Genomic DNA, 12863 nt, shown 5'->3' with positions numbered 1-12863 from the left:
AGAGAACTCAACTAATTAGAAGTAAATATAAATTATTTGTTGAAACTTAAAAGCACTTTAGGTGCATTAATGCACTGTTTGGTGTAAATTAAATGTTTCAAATGGTTGCAGTAATTGGATCCGTTTTGGTTGAAAATTGGAAAGGAAAAATCATTCATTTAATCCCTAAACATTAGTCTATTTACAAAGTTGGTCCCTAAATCTCAACTATAAATAGCTTAGTCAATTGCCATTTCTATATATATCCAAATCATTATGTTCTTCTCTCATATACTAGAGAAATTTAGAAAGTTTCTTTTGAGTTGTTTTCTCTTTTTTATCAAGAGAGAAATGTTCTTGTTTTCTCCTTGTTAAATCGAGAGAAGTTGTAACTCATATTTTCTTATAGTGAAATTCTTCTACCTTTGTCTGTGGTTTTTACCCTATATTATTTAGGGGTTTTCCACGTAAAATTTGACTCATTTATCTTTATTTTATTTTCTCAAATTATCAATTGCGATTTTGATCTATCCGACGATCGTATTCCGTAACAATTAGTATTAGAACCTGATTTGTGTGTGTAATATCTACTTATTGTCTTTGTGATTGTCACTAAAAGGTAGATCCTCTAACTTAAGAAAGTAAGGAGGTATTACCCATTCTTTGAAGGTTTCAAGGAACTATTCACATCAAATAGTGAAATAGTACAAGCTATCTGTGGTAGAAGCTATGACAACGAAATTTGATAGTAAAAAGTTCAATGGCAGAAATTTGTCACTATGGAAATTAAAGATTAAGGCTATTATGAGGAAAGATAATTGTTTAGTGGCTATCAGTAAAAGACCGACATATTTTGCAGATGATAACAAATGAAACGAGATGGATGGGAATTCTATGGTAAACCTGTATCTAGCATTAAAAGATGAAGTATTGTCAAACATTGATGAGAAAAAGACAACCAAGGAGATTTTGGATCATCTCACCAAATTGTATAAGGCCACATCGTAGCAAAATAAAATTTTCCTTAAAAGCAAATTGTACACTCTTCAGATGTTAGAATCTACTTCAGTGATAGAGAAATTAAACGAATTGAATACTTTATTTTCTCAATTTACACCGTTAAGTTGTGCAATAGCAAAACAAGAATGTGTTGAACTTCTACTTCAAAGCCTATCTGATTTGTAGAATCAACAAATTATAAACTTGACAAGTAGTAATGTTACTTACAACTGTTCAGGTAGTCTTGATTTCAATGAAATCTTTACTCCCGTGGTTCAACTAACAAAGGTTCGGGTAGTCTTGGCAATGTGTGCTACATTGAACTTACATCTAGAGCAGCTAGATATTAAAACAACTTTTCTTCATGGAGATCTTGAAGAAGAGATTTATATGCTTCAACCTGAAGGTTTTGAAGAAAAAGAAGAGAAGAACTTGGTTTGCAAGTAAAACAAATCTCTATACAATCTAAAACAGGCACCGAGGTGTTGGTATAAGAGATTTGATCCCTTCATTATGTGCCTTTGATACAAAAGACTTAGTGTAGACCCTTGTGCTTATTTCAAGAGGTTTGGTGATAAAGATTTTGTTATATTGTTGTTGTATACAGATGACATGTTGGTTGAAGGATCCAACAAAGATCATATTGAAGAATTGAAGGCATAATTGGCTAGGGAATTTGAAAAGAATGACTTGGGACCAGAAAAAATATTCTAAGGATGCAAATTCACCAAGATAGAAGTAATAGAAAGATTTGGCTTTCACAAAAGAATTACTTGAAGAAGATCTTGTCACGATTCAACATGCAAAATTGTAAGACAATTTCTACCATTCTTCCTATTAACTTCAAATTATCCTCTATTATGAGTCCTAGTAGTAAAGAAAAGAGAATGGAGATGTATCGAGTACCGTATGCATTAGCAATGAGAAGTTTAATGTTCGCTATAATATGCACAATACCAAAAATTGCACAAGCAGTGGGAGTAGTTGGTTGATACATGGAGATTCCTTGAAAAGAGCATTGGAATACAATCAAAAGAGTCCTGAGATACATCAAATGGACCTCAAATATTGCATTATTATACGGAGGATCAAACTTTCTTATCAAGGGGATGTCGGTTCTGATAATACAGAGGATTTGGATAAAAACACATCTATTAAAGATACGAGTTTGAAATTGCTGGTGGAGCTATAAACTGGGTTTCAAAACTGCAGTCATTTTTGGTACGTCGACAACATAGGCAGAATATATAGCAGCTACACAAACCAGTAAAGAAGTAATTTGGTTGAAAATGCTATTGAAGGAGCTCGAGCACAAAAAAGAGTATGTCTCTTTGTTTTATGACAGTCAAAGTACCTTGCATCTTGCAAGGAATTCTGCTTTTCACTCAAGAACAAAAGACATTCGTGTCCAATACCACTTCATTAGTGAGAAAGTGGAAGAAGGGATAGTAGATATGCAGAAAATTAATACCAATGACAACATAACAGATTTTATGACAAAGACAAACTACACTGATAAGTTTGCTTGATGTTTATCCTCTTGTGGCCTGTTAAAGACGTAAGCAATATGAATGGTACAAGGTAAAAAGAATGGTGTGAATATATGATTGTTCCAATCAAATCTTCAAGTGGGAGTTTGTTGAAACTTAAAAGCACTTTAGGTGCATTAATACATCGTTTGGTGTAAATTAAAGGTTACGACTGCTCTAATTAAATCAGTTTTGGTTGAAAATTAGAAAGGAAAACTCATTCATTTAGTCTCTTATACTAGAGAAATTTAGAGAGTTTCTATTGAGTTGTTTTATACTTTTTATCAATAGTTCTTGTTTCCTCCTTGTTAAATCAAGAGAAGTTGTAACTCCTATTTTCTCATAGTGAAATTCTTTTACCATTGTCCGTGATTTTTACCCTATAATTTTTAAGTGTTTTCCACGTAAAATTTGTGTCTTATTTATTTTCATTTTATTTTCCCAAAATATCAGTTGCGATTTTGCTCTATCCGACGACCGTATTCCGTAACATCATCCTCCTAATTTAGTAGCAGTTAAGAACTTAAAATACAAAAATATGTGCATAATAAATATAAAAAAACCAATTCTTTAAGCCAAATTTGAACTCCCAGATAAAAATCATAAAAAAGAAATTATAAAAAATAAAATAACGCAAGGATTATAAATTCTTGGTGAGATAAAGTAAATGAAAAAGGTGAAAAAACAAATAAGTGAGACTTGTTATAACTAATAGAGAAAAAAATAAGCGAGTTTGAGTCCTTGCATATGTAAAAAATCCTTGTTATAAAACACACCCATTAAAATCAGGTGTGCAATGTGAGTCGGTCCGAATTAATAAATGCGGAACCTTATAACCGCGAGAGGAAAAAAAGAAAAAGACGGAGACGAGTGATGATTGAGTAAAGTTGAGTTTTCTAACATTCCTTGGAATTTCAGTCCTTGCCAATTTTTATATATTTTTTATTTTGTTTAATTTTGCATGGTGATTTTTATTCTAATTTCACCTTAAAAATTATTATTTTCCAATTAACATTTATTATCTCTTATGCTCAAACATAGGACTTTTAAAGAACACAACCATCCTTTTTAATCATTAAGTTAACTTAGTTCATGCCGATCAGAAATATTTTGAGAGCACACTTTTACTAGAAAATGTCATGTTGTAGAAATTGATCAGAGTTTTCGAAGGTTGATCAAAATAAAATAATAGGTAATTTATAAATTTACTCACTAGATTTTATTCTTTCTCTTATTTCACTCATTGTACTTTTTTTAATTTACTAATCGAACCTTATACATTGAACATTTTTTGTCCCTCTATATTATTTTATTATTATTTTCAAAGATATAACATTTTTTAAATATTATTAAATATAAAATAATTTAACATAAATAATAAAATAATATTTTTATTATTAAATTTAAAAATATTTAAAATAATCATCGTCGCTTATCGTTATCGTCGACCTTCGGAACTGATGACCGTTTGATCCCAAATTGTACTGGGAGACTCGCTTTGACATTCTTAGTTTGAATCTAGTGGTTATTTCACTAGACATTATCCCAAAACCCGTAAATCTCGGTTGAAATGTTTCGGTTTTCTCACTTTCGATTTCCTATTGTGGACTTTGGAGAATATTCTGACAAAATAGAGGTGGTATTCAAACTTAGGGCTTCAATACGAAGTGACCGAACGACCACCATCGATGACCATCGATGGTGGCGTCCAAAACAATAACATTTGAGATCAAAAATTTTGTGTGTTGAAGAATCGGGTAAAGAAAATGAAAGAACACAAGAATTTTAACGAGGTTCACCAATGTGCTTACGTCCTCGGTGTCTAGGTGGCGCTAGAAGTTTTATTCAATGTCTCATAGGTTTAGGTTACATTTCTATTTATAATAAATAAACCCTAGTACATATTTACAAAAATAACCCTGTACCGATATATTTATGAGCCATACCTTACAAATCTCCACTTTGGCGAATATCCTGCCCCTTAGGAAACATTCAATGTGGGTTGGGTTACCTTACTTCTTTAACAACTCGGAACATTCAACAAGTCCAAGCAATTCTTGTACTTGTCTATCGTAACTGGCTTGGTGAACATATCAGCGACATTCTCATCAGTATGTACCTTCTGAAACAAAATCTCTCAAGATGCAACCAACTCTCTGATCTTGTGAAACCTTACATCAATATGCTTAGTTCTAGCACGATATACCTGATTCTTAGCCAAGTGAATAGTACTTTGATTATCGCAAAGCAACTGAACTCCACCTTGCTGAACACCCAACTCTTTCACTAAACCAGTAATCCATAAAGCTTCTTTTGCAGATTCAGCCGCTGCCATGTATTCAGCTTCAGTTGTAGATAATGCCACAACAGATTGAACATTAGACTTCCAACAAATAGGCCCTCCACCAAAAGTAAAAACATAACCTGTCATAGATCTTCTATTACCCAAGTCACATGCATAGTCTGAATCCACATATCCTACAACCAAAAGATTATCCAGCTGACTACCAAAAACAATTTCATCTCCCACAGTACCCTTTAAGTACCGAAAGCTCCACTTGACTGCTTTCCAATGTTGCTTACAAGGTTTAGACATGTACTTACAAACTTGACTAATAACATGATCTAAATCACGATGAGTACATACCATTGCATACATCAAGCAACCAACATCATTTGAATACAGAACATTTTCCATATCTTCAGATTCCTTATCTGTCTTAGGGAACTGTTCTGATGAGGGCTTAAAGTGATTCACAAATGGAGTGCTAATTGGTTTTGCGCTGCTCAACACAAACCTTTCTAGCATTTTCACAACATAACCCCGTTGAGATAGCCACAGTTTCCTTGAGTCTATGTCCCTGCAAATTTCCATTCCAAGAATTTTCTTTGCAGCACCTAAATCTTTCATATCAAATTCCTGACTCAATAAAGTTTTCAAATCGATAACATCATCCATGTTCTTCGCAACAATTAACATATCATCAACATACAGTAACAGAAAATTAAAAAAACCATCATCAAGGCTCTTAACATAGACACAACAATCATACTCACATCACTTGTAGCCAATCTTAATCATATAGGAGTTAAACCATTTGTAACACTGTCTCGGAGACTGCTTGAACCCATACAAAGATTTCTTCAATCTGCAAACTAAATGCTCGTTATCAAGTTGAGCAAAACCTTCAAGCTGCCGCATGTAGATCTGCTCCTCTAAATCACCATGCAAAAAAACAGTTTTCACATCCATCTGCATGCAAATCCTAACTAGCCACCAATGCAAGTACTGCTCGGATTGAAGTGTGCCTGAACACAGGAGAAAAAAATTCATCATAATCAACTCCTTTCTACTGTGAAAAACCCTTTGCTACTAAACGAGCCTTGAACTTCTCCCCATCTTTTTTCGTTACTGCTGGTTTCTTCTTATACACTGATTTGCAACCAATCGGCTTCTTACCCTCAGGAAGGTGAGCTAACTCCCATGTACGATTGTGATTCAAATATTTCATCTCCTCGACCATGGCAGCCATCCATTTGTCATTTTCCTGACTAGTAACAACATCATGAAAAGTAACCGGATCAGCACTACTAACAGTAAGTGCAAAAGAGACCAAGTCTTCAAAACCAATCTGTTTAGAGGCTTTATATTCGTCATTCTCACCCTGTCTATGGCGAGACTATAATCCTGCAAATCATACGTAGTGGATCCATCAGAAGTCGGTTGGGAAGTTTCTATTTTCTCGACTGGAAACTGCTCGAAATCCACCACTATCGCGTCTTTCTTCTGCTGCAACATGGGTTGTTCATAAAAACAACATCTCAACTGATCCCAATTTTCTTCGCAACTGGATCCCAGAACTTGAATCATTTGACACATTTCTTGTAACCTAGTAAATTGCACTCCTTCGATTTTACATCAAGTTTGGATCTCTCATCAGCAGGTACATGCACATAAGCATGACAACCAAAAATCCGTAAGTGTTCAAAAATAACATCATGACCAGTCCATACCTCTTCAGTAACTTTCCCAGCCAATGATGCCTTTGGTGATCTATTGATAAGATAAAATGCCATGTTAACAGCCTCAGCCCAGAAGTGTTTGGGAAGCTCCGCATTCAACTGCAAACATCTAGCTCTTTCATTCAATGACCTGTTCATCCATTCCGCAACACTATTCTGTCGTGGTGTCTTGAGCACTGTAAAATGCCTCTTAATCCCATGCTCCTTACAAAAGTGTATAAATTGTGAATTTATGTACTCCGTACCATTTTCAGACCGCAAACACTTGATTTTTCGTCCTGTTTGGTTTTCGACCATAGCTTTCCACAGTTTTAACTTCTCAAAAATGTCATACTTATGTTTCAAAAAATACACCCAAACTTTCCGTGAAAAATCGTCAATAAAAGTAACATAATACCTAGATCCACCCAAAGACGATGTCGTGGAAGGCCCCAATACATCATAATGCACATAATAAGAATCCCTTCAGTTGTGTGCTTCGCAGTCTTGAAATGAACTCCAATACTTGCAAAAATCGAGCTTACAACTTTTTAACACCATGAAACATATTTCTTTTATGTAATTCAGCCATACCACGTTCACTAATATGAGCAAGAAGTATATGCTACAGTTTGGTAGTATCATCACAGGACTCAATAGAATGAACTCCACCTACAACGGTAACTCCCTAACAATCTATAAATATTCCCTGCAATCATCTTTCCTTTCATCACAGTCAAAGCTCATTTAACAATCCGAATGGTTTCCCTATCCTCATCAGCCTTAGGGATAAAACCATTCTTTTGCAAAGTGCCCAAAGAAATCAAATTCTTCTTCAAATCTAGGATATGCCTAACACCACTCAACGTCTGAACAGAGCCATCATAAATCTTAATTCTGACATCACCAATACCAATAATATTGCAATATTGATCATCACCCAAAAAAACAAAACCAAAATTAACCGACATATATGTCGAAAACCATTCCATATTTGGCGTGATGTGATAAGAACATCCAGAATCAAGAATCCAAACATCTGTCAATTGAGTCTTTGAAATAGAAAGAATATCACCCTCACTGCAATCAAAATTGTCATCCTCGACCACATTCACAGACTTGGATGAGTCATCACGCTTCTCATCAGTCTGCTTTTTTCAACTTCGACAGTCTCGCTTCATATGTCCCGCCTCCTTACACTTGTAACAATGAATTGTCTTCTTATCCCTAGATTTGGATCTGAAATTTCGTTTCCCAGACCATGCCTTCTCTGGCTTTCGTCCACGGTCTCGATTACCCTTGACATATAAGCTATCAGCTTGAGAGCTATCCCCTGCATTATGCTTCTGCTGGTTGTGAGCCAACAAGGCTGCAGTAATCTCCTCAACTTTGATAGTCTCTTTCCCATATGTAAGAGTAGTCACTATGTGTTCGTAAGAGAGAGGCAACGAACACCAAAAAATCATCGCTTTGTCTTCATCCTCAATTTTCACATCAAGCCGAGCCAAATTAGAAACGATTTGATTGAAGACATTCACGTGTTGTGCCAAATCATGATCGTCCTACATCTTCAGCCCATATAACTGTTGCTTTAGATATAGTTTAGTCGTTAAGGATTTGGACATAAACTGACTTTCCAACTTCTTACAAATTTCATCTGGAGACGACAGATGTATAACGTGATACATGACCTCGTCCACCAAACATAATCGTATGGTTCCTGCCGCTCGCTGTTGTAATTCTTACCAATCTTCCTCCTCCATCGACGCCGTCTTTGTAGGTCGTAAAGCCTTCAGGATCCCTTGCTGCGCCAACAGATCCTTCACCCTTGTTTTCCATAATCCAAAGTTACCCTGACCATCAAATTTCGCAACTTCGAATTTTGCTCTTGACATCTGATACCAATTGTTGAAGAATCGGGTAAAGAAAATGAAAGAACACAAGAATTTTAACGAGGTTCAGCAATGTGCTTACGACTTCGGTGCCAAGGTGCTAGAAGTTTTATTCAATGTCTCATAGGTTTAGGTTACATCTCTATTTATAATAAATAAACTCTGGTACATATTTACAAAAATAACTCTGTACCGTACACCGTGTCATACCTTACATAATTGTTATGAGCCATACCTTACACCGTGTTATACTAAAATTATAATAAAATAATTCAGAGTGACCAAAATAAGAACAATTCAAAATTTCACTAAGTAAATTGAAAAATTAAAAGTATAGTGAGTGAAATAGGAGATAGAGAGTAAAATTCAATACATAAATTTATAATTTACCCTAAAATAAAATATATTTTTAAAGAAAATTATATGAGATTTGTCTAAAAATAATAAGTACATGTGATGCATACTGAATATACGCGTTTACATAACACAAGTATGGATTGGACAATTACGCATGCACGTAAGCAAGCGCGCACACACATCTTCTTTCGTATTTTCTTTTTTCTTAATTTTCTTTTGATTGACATATAAATAAACATCATCATCATTATGATTTCTTTCTTTTCGTATATTCTTGAAGCATTTATTTTTGTATACCTTTATGAAACGATTGTTCATTTGCATTTATGACACAATTTTATGTATCATTATGATAGTTTGGTGTTTTTTGTTTCATGTATCACGACGAAGCCCTTGATTAGGAAAGATCATCAGTCTCATATAGTTTGGTCTCCTTTTGCAATAGTTTGTTTATGCATTTAGAACCGTTCACGAATAATTTGTCATATTGGTTCTCTTAATCTCCACACTTACACCAATATTGTTTCTAGTTTTGAATAGAGAGAAGGAGATTATTTATAATTGCTAGATTATTTTTAGAAGATAAACATGTATTCAAGAAAAAGTTTTAATTTTATTTTTTTACGTACTTTAAATTTTTGTGTTTGAATTATATTATTTTTGTTGTATTTTACCTATTTATTTATTAAAAAATTATTTTTCCGTTACAAAAAATATAAATTTAAGTAATAATATAATATTTGAAAAATTTATAATCAAACATATTAGTTTTGGACTATTTAAGACAGATCTATCTCTACATAATTCCTTTAGTCAAGTGTCTCTATATCACATGTATAATTCGTTTTGAATACTACATGATGACAAGCCCATATGTTTATGAAACAATTGAAATTATATTCCCAATTCAAACGTTTTGGAAAAATGAAGTGAATTGAACGTTGTATGAACTAAACGATCTCAGCGATTAAGAGATTTATTATTATTGTTTGAGATTTTGAGTTCGAACACCGCGTATACAATATCTGAATATTCTTGTCAAAGGTAAGGCCGGTTGCACTAAGCTTCTTAGGAGGTCAATGCATCCCTCGTTATTTTAGATAAATTATTAAATTTAGTTCAATAAGTTAAAGGAAAAAATTTTAAAAAAATTATATACCTATTTTGTTAAAAACAAAAAATATACTTGCATTAATCCCATATTTATTAAAGTGAATTGGCTGTAATGAATGCATTGAGTATATGACCTAATGATGGCTTAGAATTACGGCACGTGAATAATTTTAAAAATTAACATATTATCATTCACTTTTTTGGGTAAATTGCACATTTAGCACCCCAACTCATAGTATAAAATTATGGTTGTGACATTTGTTGCAGATGCAGTTGCAATGTCGTAATCACATATGTGGATGATACGAACTTTACGTAACACATTGCAACTATCGCAAGCATGTTTTCTTCCTCAAAATTCACAATACTTCTAAAATATTATATTTATATGTTATAATATCGGAATGATAATTATCGACAAACATATAAACACGATCGAAAAACAAAAACAAAGAACATCGGGATTTACGTGAAAACCCCAAAAGGGAAAAACCATGGGCAGAGGAGAAGAATTTTACTAATACGAAGGAAGAAAATACAAAAGGATTTTGGTTAAAGGAAATAACTTGATATCTAACCATTACCCTTAGTATCTATTTATAGGGATAGATACTTGATTACAAAGGAAAACTAAATAAAGTAGAAATCTACTTTAATAATTTTTTTACTTTTAATCAAACTAGGTTTCCTACTTTCCCAATATTTATATATTAATTAATTTGTGCCACTTTAAATTTGAGTCAAACGATAACAATTCTAAGAAAGTGCAAAGGTTTCGAGACAAAACACCCAAATTCGATGTGACACCCAAATTTAATAAAAGCAATTCTTCACTTCAACGAATAAGTTCTCCACCTCTTCCACAACACCTCTCAAAGCGGTAATCTTCAGTAATGGACACCAACCAAATCCAAGCTTTTTCTAGGCTTGGATTTAGTCTTCACATCGACATGGTTATCATAAGTGATGACTTTGCTCACAAATGTTTCACCATGAGCAATATCATGATCAACACGATCCCAATCATTAATGATAGTTCTATCTTCAAATTCATTATGTTCAAGAAATTGAACTCTTTTCTGCTTCACATAACCGTTTTGACCACAATTATTTTGTTCAACAACATTATTTGACACGGTAGATGAAACACCAACTGCATTATCTAAAACTGTTAAACCCTGTAGAATATAAAACTTGATAGTCTTTCTCTGTCCTTTCAACACAACAAGATAGTCCTTGTAAATTTTCATAGCTCCACCTTCAATGAAGAATTTGTACCATTTTGAATCTAGAGTAGCTAACAAAATTAGATTTCTACTCAAATCTATAAAATGCTCACATTACAAAGTGTTCAAACAATCCCATTGAACATCTTAATCTTGATTGTGCCAATACTTGCGACTTTACAAGGGACATTATTTCCCAAAAATACATCACCTATAGAAACAATTTCATACGTCGCAAACCAGTCATGATTAGGCTCATGTGAAAACTATTACCAACGTCAAGTATTCACTCATCACTTGTTATAAAGTTGTCGCCAGCCCCAACTAGGAGTTCTCCGTCATCGTACTCCTCTACTATACCGCCCTCACCAGATTTTCAGAGTTCTACTCTTCAGCTTTTCTTTTGATTTTATTTTGCAACTTGTAACTGACAAGTGCTTAATTTAGTTAACATTTTGCTTTTAAATTACTCCTTAATCATTGGTTTTTGTGGCTTATTTGTTCGCTTTGATTCATTTTTTATGCAGGACATCAGATTCTGGAAATTGCACTTAAAGGACAGAATCCTGCAGTTTTGTTTATTTTCAGAATCAAACTAGTGGGCATAAATTCGGGCATGAAACATCCAACTAGGCGATTAATTCAACACCTTCTAGAAGATACAGTCAGCGTTTCTAAAAGAACAAATGGATTGGTCGTACGTTTTTGGAATTCAGATTTGAATTAAACTCAAGTTTAAGATAATATTTTAAATATTATATTTTATCTTTGTATTTTAGTTTAAATAGATGTTAGTATTTCAATTAGGATTTAGGATAATATTTTAAATAGTATTTTCTTTTATCTTTGTTTTAGGTATTTTTGTTTAAATAGTTTAAGTGTTTTAATTAGGATAAAAGATATTATTTTAGGAATTATCTTTAGCTTTTTTAGGAATTTTAAGGTTATAAATACCCTCTCAAGGTGAGCCTATAAACATCTCTCTCATCTAAGAATTAAATCTTCTTTTTCTCTCTAGTTTTCTCTCTATTTTTCGCATACTTCTTTAATTTTCCTTTAAATTTTGTTTTCAAATATGCTAAGTACGACTTTAGTCATGCTTAGTTAATTTTCTTTTAAACCGAAGGCTAAAGTGAAGGCTCAATTCCAAACGTGAGAATTGTAAGGCACTTAAATCGCTTCGGATTTCTCTCTCTGTTTTCTGAGCTTACTTTTCAAATCAAAACAATTTTCAAAACCAAAAGTTGATGTTGGTCTGGATGTTATTATGGTTAACGTTGGAAGAAGGATTGACTGATTGAAGCACATTCGACTTCTCGAGAACACACTTTACAAAATTGTTTGCTAAGAGGAAACTGAGATCGAAATCAGTTATTGTTGAAACAACTTAATCCGAGTCGGTAGTGAAAAATTGTCCTTCTAAACCGACGTGAATCTTGGAGTAAAGATCTGTTTCGATGATCTGAGGAATTTGCGACAAAGCTGAAGTCTGAGACCGCTTTTACCATAAGTTTTCTTTATCTTAATTTATTTATTTTATTTATTGGTTTATTTAATTTTTATCTCATTATACTTCTTTAAATAATTTAAAATCCCATTTTATCTTTATTACTATTTTTAAATCATTATTTATTATTTTATTATTTCCCTTATTTTATTTTATTTTATTTTATTCTATCTTTTCAATTTCATCTGAAATTTTATCTTCTTCTAAAATCAAGAAAGAGTTTTTCTAAATCAGAAACTCCACAATCCCTGTGGATCGA

General features: G+C 33.1%; 1 long non-coding RNA gene across 1 annotated transcript; it reads right to left on the bottom strand.

The window, feature by feature from the left end:
- Window positions 1–2179: 2179 nt before the first annotated feature.
- Window positions 2180–7805, bottom strand: LOC120170221. The gene is made up of 3 exons (XR_005520748.1): window positions 7795–7805; window positions 5615–5617; window positions 2180–2502 (listed from the first exon to the last, which is right to left on the bottom strand). It is a non-coding gene; the product is annotated as an uncharacterized LOC120170221 (long non-coding RNA).
- Window positions 7806–12863: the final 5058 nt, after the last annotated feature.

Source organism: Hibiscus syriacus, unplaced genomic scaffold (assembly GCF_006381635.1).
Source record: "Hibiscus syriacus cultivar Baekdansim isolate YM2019G1 unplaced genomic scaffold, ASM638163v2 tig00111774_pilon, whole genome shotgun sequence".
Taxonomy (NCBI): Eukaryota; Viridiplantae; Streptophyta; class Magnoliopsida; order Malvales; family Malvaceae; genus Hibiscus; species Hibiscus syriacus.
The sequence above is the reverse complement of the archived record's forward strand: the minus strand, read 5'-3'. Positions and strand labels throughout refer to the sequence as shown.